Genomic DNA, 13606 nt, shown 5'->3' on the forward strand with positions numbered 1-13606 from the left:
ATTATAATCAATGCACGAAATAAATGCTAATCGATGTACATTATCATCGCCATCGTGAAAAATTTGCACTGGCAATGCGTACGAAAAATAATTTTATATACAGTTAAAATACGATTACAAGTTTTTTTTTTAATTTTTAAGATGGATTTAAAAATATCAATCCCATTGTACATCCGATGGATTTGTATGCGAGAGTCGGAACTGAAACCTGTTATTTTAAAACTCGTCTCGAACAAAATAGTGAAGTAGAAAAGAAGTTCAACAGTAATACAGACATCTGTTCATATTTACTTGCGACTTCTGACTTTTACGGTTTCCCCTCGTTGCAGAACCTTACAAGCGAATGAATAAATATGAACATCAACGGTATTTTTTTTAAATATTTCTTTTGATAGCCTGATAAGTTTTCTCTCCGCGTCAATCTCCTCGGAGGAATTCTAAGGCTAGACGACAGAGCGGTCGGTGGCATTCCGCTAAACTCGATCTTTATCAATCTTGCTTTCGATAAATATTTGATCGTATACGAATTTAAAGTCTTGAGGCTACTTTTTTTATCGAACGCTAAGTACGTGTGTATCAAATAATAAGTGCTATTATTACTGTGTAGATGAAGATTATAATATACTATATGTTAGAAGGAAGTTAAATCTAAGAGTCTGCAATGTATTTAGCCTTAAACGATGTGGGTTTATAATGATGCGACGGATACAGGAAATACATGTGACCATAAAAAAACTGTTGTAAATCCAAAATTTTCGAAAAAAACACACCCAAGATGGTAATAGTAGTTACGTTATCAACAAAGGAATACGAAAGCTTTGAATTTTACGTTTTGATAAAAAAATAAGGTTATTATACCTTAAAATTAAAAAAAATATATATAAGTAAAAACTTGTATTTGGAGATTATATTTATATATATAAACTAAAAGTTAATGTCTATCATATACTTTTTTCGGCTGTTTACAATTTTACAAGTATAATTCATACTTTATCTAGTAGCTGCTGAAAGTCACAATATTTATACAAAATATTTCTATACAATAGAATGTACTGTATTGAGTAATATTTACGGATATATGTTTCCATTAATCTAGTCAAGTAAGTTCAACCAAAAATTATAAATAAGAAATTTTCAAAAGATTTTTTTATATATTTATATACATTATTAGGTTAAAGAACTATATAACTAAATAGTTATATGTAAAAACCTTCAGTGTTGATAATATTACTTTGTTTCAGGGTCATCTTAATTAGTCTATCATACGAGTAGAACACTATTTAAATAAATCACCTGGAAATTGGACTAGACAATTACTTTTAAGAAATTTTCGATTCGTTGATTTTATCGATTTGAGTGTTCGAATACGCCATATCTTAGGGAACAATTGGCTCAAAATGCATTTATTTGTGTGCAACTAAATTTCAGAAATATATTCTAAAACATCTAATTGGCATATTAATTGAAAACCTTTAAAATTTCGCGTACGTAGCAAGGTACGTTAGCAAGGGCGTATTGTATTTTAATATTGCCTAGATAAAACGTATACAATGTAAAAAATAAAGTAAATATAAAAAAGTACGTATTATACTCATCATCATTGGTCTTAATACGTAAATGTATATTCAATTAAAATAAATAAATAAAATAAATCCGGTAATTGTTTGCGCGGACTTCGGTTGTGGATATAATTTCAGGATTTTATGTTAAATATTTATAATTTGTTTTTATGCCATCGGTGGGACGGTCAAATGGGCCGAAGTTACACTGGCTCATTCACACTTCAAACCGGAACACAGCTAAGTATTGCTACATACTAAGTATTGCAGCTTCGCGGTAGAATAGATGATGAGTGGGCTTGAGCTAAGTCCTACCACCGAGTAAAATGAAAGAATAATTAATTAATGAACAATGAACCTTTCATTTACTGATTCATCATCATATCATCACGAAAGCTTGTTTGAGATAAATTGAAAACGAAAAAAAAAACATATTTATTTTAGCCCTATTATTTTAATAATTTTAAATGATCTGATTATACATGAACTGTAGTTAATCGGCTCAGGTCGTATTAATTTAATTTTCCATATGTCTGCACTTGACCTCTACCGAAATCGATATTATTTCGTATACTTTATGTTTCTGTACGCGTAATAAAATAAACAACTGCATTCCATTAATGTTACGTAAATAAAAATAAAGCATTCAAATTTGCTAAACACTTTAAATTGATACGAAAATATTGCAATTTAGTAATTAGTAAAAAAAAGTATTCAAAAAGAAAAAAAATATATATAAAATATTTCAATTAAAGTGACGGATAAGTTTATGGTAATAAACAATTTATTTTTTAGGTTTCTTTACCTTATTTTGTATACGACCTATATTAGGCTATATTTTGTTAGCGTAAATAAAAACAATACTGTTTTCCTTATTTTGACATTCGACCGTGATTGGAACAATTTTAATTTACTGTACAACTATTGGCTAAGGGGTTGGAGGTAGGGCAGGACAAATAGGAAAAAATAAAATTGATTCAATACTTATTTTCCACTCGATTGAATACAACCATCTGAACAACATAAAAAAAAGCTCAGATTTATTATATAACTACGGTTGTATGATTCCACTTGACTTGTTGAAATGATATTGAAAATGCAAGTTAACTTTGCCCTCTGCAATATATATTTTTTTGAAAATACTTCCCTAAGTAGTCATTTGTATTTTAAAATAATAATATTTTAATTTTAACAAATTACCCAACTCTACAATGAGTATAATTCAAATGTTATTTATATTATTCACTATTTCAGTGGCTCACATTTCTATATTGATTAACGCGAAGAACTCATTATGTGATTGATAATTTAGTCATAAAATGCAGGATTTGTCTGGCAAAGACGGACGATTTTATACTCCGTCTCCGACGGGGTTTCGCTTTTAATTTTCTTTTCGTAATTGCCGATGTTACGGGTATGCCATTAGGGCTGCCAAGACCAAAATGAAAAAGGATTCGATTGATTTGATATTTCTTGTCAGACGTACTTTTTAACTGCTTTAAAGAAGGTCATATATCTGGACTCATTATTTTTAGTTTGCCTAGCTCTTTTTGTAAGCGCAACTAGCCTTAGTTGCGCCTAACTCGCGCTAATAGTAACGCAGTTACAATACAAAACGCCTATAAGAAGATGTATGATTATTTTTCTGTTCGCGATCTTATCAAATCCAATATACGCAATAGTCATGGATTAAAAAAATTAGCAATAGTTAATGACAGATTTATGTGACGCAATGTTTAACTAATTTAAACGCTTATTCTGAATGGACGCGTATACTTCGTGAACTTGCCCAATGCGTACATTAATCATATTGATAGGACGCAAGGCCTAATGTCTCATTAATTTCCATTATAATATCATAACGACAACAGACGACCATAATACGTAGTGTGTTTCAAACAAAAATATCATTGGTCTAATTAAATAAATTTCATAATTTTCTCAAGAATCTTGTGAATTAATTTTTTATACGGGTTTACCCATACTATACGGGTCCCTGCCTAGATAGCGCTACAGCGGTTTATGGTTACAATGTAGCGTAGTTCTTCTAACTAGTTACAAATATTTATCACGGTAAATGATAGGCGGTTATGCTAAATGCATTTAATTTGATTCATTGTTGTTGACGAAAGTTTTATGTAAAAACCATAATCTCGTTGAGTCTTTTTTCAGACATGTTGCAATTCTCTTAACCTGTTGTAGATTTTTGAATCAATAAGCAACGATTTGGCTTATATTTGACTTCCTATACATACAGTTGCAAATACGTAAGTATATCTGAGTCGCCGTGTGGTTCCGGCAGAGTAGAATAGAACCACCCCATCTCAACCCGTGGGTGTCGTAAGAGACGACTAAGGGTATATTAGGCGCATCCCACAAATAAGCACTAAAGCGCCTCACCCATCAAGATCATGTAAATAATTGACTACCAACAACATTAGTTAAATTGTGCATAAACATTGCGTCACAGCCAAAGATAATTAAAATAATAAAATATTTGTACTAACTGCTTGCCCTTCGTATTTATAACCTTTTATATAATAGCTACGTAGAGATACTATTAAGTTTCACATGCTTAATTATTGTTTGTAATTTGTCTCGCACTAGGTGAAGGTAAATACAGGTAGTACATAGTCGCACGTACGTACGTCACCTAGCCCAGTAAGACGACTAATGGAGCGTCGAAGCGGCTACTTAGTAACTCCTTCAGACGAGTTCCTACTTACTCTATATTCAACATTGTCCGCCTTGTACGACTTACGCTCTTTTCATACTAAGTTGTCTTTTATGTTCTTATCGTAATTTAAAAACAAATAATATTAATAAACGGCTTTTCGATATCATATACTACCTACCTAAATACTGTATTAAAACTTAAACTAAGGAAATATTAATAAATGTGTGATTTATAACACTGCATGTCATACCAAATAAAGGTAGTTAAATGTCATTCGAATGCCAAACGTTGCAGTTAGAAGGATGAGAGAGCCAGTGTAATTACAAGCATAACGGATAGAGCAAGTTACAATGATTGACACAATCCCTAATATTTTAATTAAAAATAAAAAAAATTTCTACTCCACAAAGTCAACACTGACATTTTTCTTGGAAAAAATTGGCTTGTATTATAAAATCCAATGAAATCCAAATAATATATTACTGATTACAATGTATGAGTATTACTATTCAAAGCAATGCAAGTTATATAATTATTTCCAAAAATCATTGGTTTTCGTTATCAGAAGGTTCATGTTAAATTTCATAGAATCACATCAACTGAATAGTTAAAAATACTACTCAACGTCGATCATGATAGTGATTACGACGATGTCGTCCACAAGGCAAGGAAAAATAACATTCATCCAGAGGTAATAAGACCCCGCCTTCGTTATCTACGGTGTCGAAGCATTCGAGTTAATTTAAAAGAAGCAGTGATAGCGTCTACCGGATAAAAATGTTAGTTGAATTTGAGAAATTCAAATAAGATAATCTTCAAGTGCTATCCGTATCTCCATTTCGTTGAATTATTCTATTATTATGACTGACCTTAGTTCCGACATGCCTGCGAGTTTTATTAGGATTCCCGATGTGAATTTGCAGTTAAAATGTTTCTCCGTTTATTTTTATATTTGCGACCAATTGTAGATTTAAAAAGTTACATCACTCTATCAATGTAAGTCGATACGTAACATAATATACGCTTTTCTTGACATTTGAAAAATTAATGTAACATTTTTGCCATAAATGTACACGGTGTGTTCTTCATAAGCGAGAGCGAGACGCCCGCTGAAGAGGCTATTAAAGGTCTGTGAAGATTTATAGTGTTGAAGGCACAGAATGCCTCGATGACGTTAAGTCTGAATTTTGTAACATACAACTGTTTGGGAATAACAAAGTTAAATAAATAAATTACAGAATATTACGAAAGTAAAATCAATCAAGTAAAACATCACATAAAACATAATGTTATCTTCTTCAAAGATATTGAAAGTCGCTGTCTAACAGAAAAAAGGCTGCAGTGATGTTGAATCTCTCTTTGAGAAATATAATATAAACGTTTTAATTTACGTAATTTAAGGAAAATAAAGAAAAAGGGAAGGAAACTGACGTTGTGTTGCTCGTTCGCGACTACTTCCTGGAAAAGACGGCTCGTGTTCCACGATAGACTCTGTGAGGGATTATCCTTTCGAAAAAGCAATTAACTAATTTGATTATTGTCTATTCCGTTATTTTAAAAATTACATACAGTGGAAAACATATATTTCGATACTTATGAGTTTTATTGGTCGATTAAACGCAATCTTATATAACGAATAATAATTTAAAAAATATGCTCTATAGTTTTTTTAGCGTCGATATTGAAAACAGGTCGAACGCTCCACTCGTTAAAGCTTAATATTATTCACTTGGCACTTCCTTTTAAGGAACATTTTATAAGTAGTCGTGTAAAGAACTTGATAAAGACGTCGTTCGTCTTCAGGATTTCAGGTTTTAGATCGATAGAGAAGTTACTCACCTACATATAAACGTATATAAGGAACTATATGTTTCACATTTATCTTAAGAGTAATGAAATTTGATAAGCGAGATCAACCTTTCACGAATCTTTTTATAGTTTCATTTAAATAAAAATTTGGCTGTTACGGGTGCTCGGCAGATGTGAAATATGAAAATTAATGATTATTATTAAAACAAAATAATATAATAAAAAAAACATTGTGTAGTTAATAAAATAAATGTATTTTTCTTATTATTTTTGTAGTAAGTATATAGCAATTAAGTGAGTTGTATACGCGCCAATGGCGCGCTGAGAGCGTCAAGCAGTCTCAAGTCACAGCATTCGAGTCGACGGCCATTAAAAGATGTTTCACATAAATAATACTATGTATCTCAATTTATAAATATTACGTATAAACTAATTTCGAATCGTCGAAAGTTTGTTACATATTAATTTGTTTCTACCAAATAGAACTTAGTTGTTAGTTGTTAGGTGTTATTTTTTCTAATCTGTCGTGTAAAATCAACCAAAATATTAAATGAATAGAGTAAGCTCTTATAATAGTAACAGAAAACACTTATTTTTCAAATGTGTCCCGTCGATACTCTCAAGTAACCACTATAGTGATTATAGCGATAACAATCTAAAACCAGTAAATTAAAAGAATACAAATGTGTAAAATGTAAAGAATACTTCAATGGTAGATAGTCTAGTGAAAAATGTTGTAGGTAATTGTGCCTGGATTTCACTTGTGATTAATGTTTTCAAAAACCTTTTAGGTTCTTATCTATAAGTCAGAATGACCTCTGAAAATTCTGCGATATAATCTTTCGACATTCCGATTTTATTTATATTCCATAATTCGTATACAAATATTTAAAAAATATTTATTTTATTTGTATTCAAAATCAGAAATAGCGCAAGGCAGTTGATAAATGATCCTATAGATTTGTATATACATAATTAGTTACCTAATGTATTTAAGAAATAAAGAATAAAAATAAGGAGACAAGTAGTAAGTAACATCGTTTCTTTTTTAGAAAAAGAGCCGCGTCACGAATATGATTATAATAAGAAAGTTATAAGTATAACTAATTTAATATAGTATAAAATGTATAACTGGTCATTATTTACGAATCAATAAATAAACTAAAAATAAATAGTCACAGGAAGTTACGTAAAATAGTTATAGAACTACAACATATAAAAATAAAGTCCTCTATATATCTATCTTATGTACAGTAGCTGCTCCGATATCACTTCAGTAATTAACAGCGATGCGACTTTTCATCGTCGTTTAAAGGAAAATGTTTGACATCATAAAACTGTGATAGACTATTATATGAATTGTATGTATTCACTTGATTATATATTAATTATTGGATTACAATTATTCAAGAGTTTTATGAATGTTATATTTGTCAATTTATCTCAAATCGAGGTCGTCGATTACTTCTGAGGAGCAGAAGGCCTCTCACGCCCTAGTTATATTGTAAATGTTACATTTATATTATAAATAAAAGTAGGTAATATATAGTCAATATATCTAGACTAAATATGTCTGCAGACATTAAACAAAATCGATAGGGCTTCCAAACAGTAGATCCCTGACCCAATGCTAAAGCTTTCAGTGTATCGTTTAGGCTTCGCCGGAATTTGTATAGGCTTATGGGCATACTTAGATTAAATAGCATGGCATCTGTGTAAATAGCATTATTGCGGCTTGTAATGAATTTCAGTCCGTTTTCATAATCTAAGTTGGCTAATTAATCTAACGTATATTTATTTTATTTTTATGACTCTTCAGTCAGATTTATTAATCAACGTTTAGACCGGTGGTTTATGGATATGGCTCTGTGCAGCCCGTCTTGGTGACTACCAACAGCGATATTTAGGTATTGATGTATTCTGGTTTAAGCGGTGAGTGTAAGCCCTAGTGATTACAACATCTTAGATCCCGTGGATGGCGATGCATTGAACAGGTGTATGGGTACTTTCGGTCTAAAACCTAGACGTTTCTACGAATATAATTCGTAGTAACATTTTTATTCAAAAACAATTCCATATTCACAATTCATTTTACATATTTGGTATGTTTTTGTTCTAATATACTTTTTCAAATGTGATATTTATTAAACAGATTATTCAAAAAAAGTTTTGCAGTTAGAAAAAATATATAAAATACAACTTGATATTATCAAATATTCTTTCGATGCAATGAATATTTGGTTTGTACCAATATATAATATACTTTTTTTTTTGTAAAAACGGACGTTAATATACAACAAGTTCGATGATTTATTAACGATTTATTATTAATACTAATTCGTTTTAATAATTTCGCTTGTACATTTATAATAGCATTGAATTCAATTAAATTCACGCGACGCTTGTATCCTAGAAATGTATATTGTATTTATAAGGTAGCATGTAAGTTTGCGTGAAAAACGTTTACGAGTCGCTCGAACTTCTATAAATTCAACGTATGAGAATTGCAGTCATTAGCTAAAATATAATCAGCTATTGGTGATTCTGTTCGCAATTATACCATATTATTAATTATATCGTGTGATACAATAAACATTACGAAATTAAACTTAAAACGCTCAACGTTGCCGCGCAAATAAAAAACCACGATACAATAATGAAATACGCTTTTATTTTTTGGCAATAACAATCGCCGGCTCGTGAACGCTTCACCTATTGTATAGAGTAATAAAAATCTGTAAAATATATTCTACTCTTAGGTTTAATATATTTTTATTAACTAATCTGGATTCTTTTGAGTTTTTCGTAGGAGAAAGCTCGATTTGTTTCATCGAGAAGCCGACGGATTAAGCCACGACCGCTCCAATAACAATGTTAGATATTCTCGTCTTTCCAAAACACGTTGAGTGATAAATAAAGAAATGACTTATTTGGATCCGGATTCGTTAATAATATTAATATGATTAATACATATGGTTATTTTATTTCAATAGTTGTAGTTTATTTCAATAGTTTTAAGCTGCTGTTTGTGACGGTTGGGATTAGTTAGCTATTCATGGTAGTCAATGATTATGAAATAGTTCATTCTGAAATAAAGGACTCGTCGATTTAGTAGCTTAGACTAACGCCCCGTGAAACACAGGAATAAATAGAGTAAGAGAGTAATTTGTAGAATATATTCATTGATAAATCAGACCAATGATCTCTTTGTATAAAATGAATAGTTGATATTTAGGAATAGCTCATTTATATATATGATACGCATTAAGTTGACGCAGATAGTGGCTGATGGTGGCTGTAAAAAATAACGATTGTCGGCTATTGGCGTAATTTTCACCCCGCTAACGAAACTAAAAATAACAAAAAAAACTACAAATAACCGCTTGGGCAATTTACGACGTGCGAGTATTTTTATTCGTTACTATAGAAAAACTAATTTCAAAAACGATTTCATTGTTTTAGTTAGTTCATAAGTAATTTTAAAGTATACTTGCGTATACATATATAAACAAGTAAAATCATTAAAAGTAAAAAACTAAAAAAACTAAATTTTTGCCACATGTCATATAAAATAAATACCTACATATAAATGCCAAAAAAATGGATTTCAGAGAAGTCAAATTTCGAAGTTATCGATACAATATTTATAGAGTACTGGAATCCATATACACTAGTCTACATTTTTATTTCATATTAGATATTTGGTCACACTGGATAATAAATATAAGAAATCAATTTTGGCTCACAACGTAACGTAATTTTACGGTAAAATCTTTATGTTAGGAATGTTACACGTGCTGTTGTAGATATATTGTCGTGAGGTTATATTTTCATTCTGTAGTCGTACATTAAGGTAGGCATTTATCACCTCGCGCGTTGATATAATGTAAATCGTAGCGCCAATAGCTTGACGACAAACGTGCCGCCATGAGACGCGTAAGTCGGGGGTACAAGGCTAAACCGCTTAGGCTATTGTAGTACCCGCTCTTAAACTTAAGATTAAACTCGCTTGGAGGAGTGATAAAAAGAAATATTAGAAATACCTTGAAAACCTCGAAAAATCGTTTCCATCTGGTTCATGTAACGAAGTATTGATGTATAATTTAACTAAGTTTTATGAAATCAAAAGATTACGATTCTTTCTTCGAGACTAAAGAATTTATAAGTAGTAAGTAATAAGTATTTATTTGTATTGAAGGATGAGGTTTTTGTAGTCACATCGAGTCAAATATCATCTAGCGACAATCACCAAATAACTACATTATCTAGTAGATATCTAGTGTACATTTTAACCCATAGACATACATCAATATATTCATGAAATTTTTATACTAAGCTAGAATATTGGGCGTGGGGGGCAAATCTAGTCCTCGTTTACTATATATTAGATAATAAGAAACTTATTTGTAACAAAATTGAAACAATCATCAGATCTACTTATATCTAACATTTTTATTTCACTCATACAAACACGTGGACTAAAAATGTATACTATTGTAATATTATCTTCACACCTATCTTAATAAGCGTCGATTCAATGATTCGACGTGTCAGACAAACGGTACTTTATACAATATAATATTTATCTATTTTTATAAAGCATTAATTTTATAAGACGCAGGAACTGCGACCGAGCTTTGTTAGATAAAAATAATGGAAGACAAATTACGAAACGGACTTGTTCAAACAAGTATATTCATATATACAATGACATAGGAATTGTCCTGTCCAAATAATGCAGCTGTTAATTATGTACCCTCGAAATTTCATTTCTCATTTATAACCTAACCTATGAGTATTTATTACTTTCATTACGTGATTGAAATAATTTTGTACTAATTAGAATATCTTCTACGACAAACTGCAGTAAGTGTAAAACAGAATACTATTTTTGATTGTCTCAAATGGTTGTATGTATTATGGGTCTATATTCAAACCAGACTAATATTTATATTCTCAGATTATAAAACAAAAGGCAGATGGAGCGTGCGGAACATTATTGTGAAGCAATAAAATCGAGTACAAAGTCGAAAGCAAACACAAATTGCCGGTAGAGCGAAATTAACCTTTTGTCATATTAACAACAGGAAATCTGAACGCACTAGTTTGTTCTATAATCTGAGCTCATATTATATTGATAAAGCCGTTTTAACACATAAAAATACATCGGCTTCCGGTGTAGACATTTTTTTTTAGTCTCTTTCAGATACAAAATCAATATTGTAATATTTATTAACTTATATACTTATTATACATTCGTGTGTGTTGTTTTATTAGGAAATTATTGTGTAGTCTTTAATAGTTTAAATATAAGTCTAAGGTATGACTGAGAATCAATTTTTCAAGAGGTTTGTATTGTAGCTATTTATGAATCGCGCAATCTTAATTGGCCGGCCTCTACTAATGATTTCCGAGATATTAGCTCAAAAAAGAAAAACTATATCTATTTATAAACTTGTAACATTTCCCGCTTACTTCCTTTCGTTACTAAAATGTTTAACCGGCCAACGTATATCGCGCGTATTGTATTTTAGCGTAACTATTAATTTTAATATGAATATTGGACAACAATGTTATACTAAGTAAAATACGTAATTTTATAGCCTAGTGGCATTTTTATTTCATTTTGTAACACGTCACCAATGACATAAGTAATCCAGAGCGCTTTACACAATAGTTAATATTAAGTCTTTTAGATTAAGAAGGTATTTAACGTTTATTATCAAAATATAACGTATTATGACATGTAATCATATATTAAGCTTCTCAGAATTTATAATCCTATATTAGATTTTTAGAAATAAAGTACATTAGACTGTAAATGGTTTTTTTTATTTAGATCAAACCTACACTTAATTTTAAATACTCTTTTGGTAATGTAATAGTATTTTTTTTATTACATTAAATGATTCATATCATAGGCTCCACCTATTAATTCTTGTATATCGTGTCGTTAATAACGGCAATGAGCTTAATATTAAGTAACGTAATTTAAACGTAATTTGGCGTAAAATATTTGCATTTGTTTTCCGAAGTGAGGGCATCTTTTACCATTTCTCCATACGCTTGCCGGTTTTTAATTACACATCATAGGACTAAAATAAGACACATATTTGTGTTAAGCGTACACAGTTGGCCCGCTACGTGGCATTGCAGCGTTCTCTCGTTCATTGCGCTGTTAATAAGCATTTATTTTGGCAAATTTGCAGATCGTTATTACCTTAGGGAGCGTCGCGGGAGGTGTAATTACGCTAATTTTAAAGTCAATGTTTTAAAAAACCCGAAAACTAATATTAAAAAGCTTAATAATGATTGTGTTCAAATGTAATTTCGAATTGCCACAATGTGTGTATGTAAAAATTGAATTATACAATAGCTTTGTTGTTTTAAAAGAGGTTAAATCCACTGAAGCCGCGTAAAAGGAAAGTACGTAAATAGACCGGTTTGGCGAAATTAGAGATAAAGGCTGTGCTTGTTTTCCTTTCGCTGGAAACCTTTAGAAAATAAGTTTCAAATCTTTGTTTTGATAATGTTAAAGTCAATGAGGCCATATAAGAGGTTTGACTAGAGAGTTTACGGGATGACGACATTAGAGAGGCTCTTGTTACCCCTTGATTAGTAATCTATGAAAATAAGTTCTAAGCCTGTCGGTTCTGCAACGCTGGAGTAATTGGTAAGTTAACGTCACACAAAGTAAGGTAATTAGTATCGAACTGAAATGATCTGTTTACAGGCAATCTAGTCTTGAATAATATATTATATATACATCGCTTTCCGACAAAAAAGTGGCTGTCACTCGCCGCCCCTCGTGATTGCGGCATGAGAGTGCGTCATGCTGTTTGCCCGCCCTCACGGTCTACGAGTCGATTCTACCCCCCAAAGCTCGTCAATAGAATTTTCACAAAAAACACAAAAAAAGATGCAACATATTAAGAAAAATACCAGTCATAAATTCACTAGCTCCTTTTTCCTGTTACGATAGTAGACTTTTATATACTGTTCCACCTTGCCTATTTATTAGATTCTTTAGTATTTTGTCCCAAAAATTAACAATAGTTTCCAAAAAGCAAATACTAGCGACGAAATAGTGAGGTTTTTTATGTCGATTGAACTGATAAAATATATTAATTAGATAAGCAATAGTTATAAACAAAAATTAAGTACGAGTGTTGAGTTCCAGCCAGTTACGATTAACTTCTAATTACTCTGCATGTCCGTAGCCTGATACTGCTTGTAGCAATAACGCGTAGCGTAGCAGCTACACGTTGCTACTCACTGGGAAAGGCGAATTTGAGCTTGAATATTATGTTACGATAATGTTCTACATAAACTAATCTCTGTAGCTTAATAGCTTGTGCAAAGCAATGTAGCTTAAAATATTATAAATCAAGACTTGTAACCGCGTATCGTATCTACTTTCAAATAATGAATGTGACCCAATTTATTTCTTTGTTGAACCTTATCATGTGTGTTCAACAATGGCGTCGTTACAAGAGTCTTAATGTTTTTAATGAAATCATGATATGAAAAGAATAGTACGTCCCAGTTATGTCGTTTTTAT

At 31.0% G+C, this 13606-nt stretch overlaps 1 protein-coding gene across 3 annotated transcripts in view; it reads right to left on the bottom strand.

The window, feature by feature from the left end:
* LOC125075804 (protein furry) overlaps positions 1-13606 on the bottom strand; it is a 112568-nt gene that overhangs the window by 66111 nt on the left and 32851 nt on the right. The window lies entirely within an intron of this gene.

The sequence above is a fragment of the Vanessa atalanta genome, chromosome Z, assembly GCF_905147765.1.
Source record: "Vanessa atalanta chromosome Z, ilVanAtal1.2, whole genome shotgun sequence".
Lineage (NCBI taxonomy): Eukaryota > Metazoa > Arthropoda > Insecta > Lepidoptera > Nymphalidae > Vanessa > Vanessa atalanta.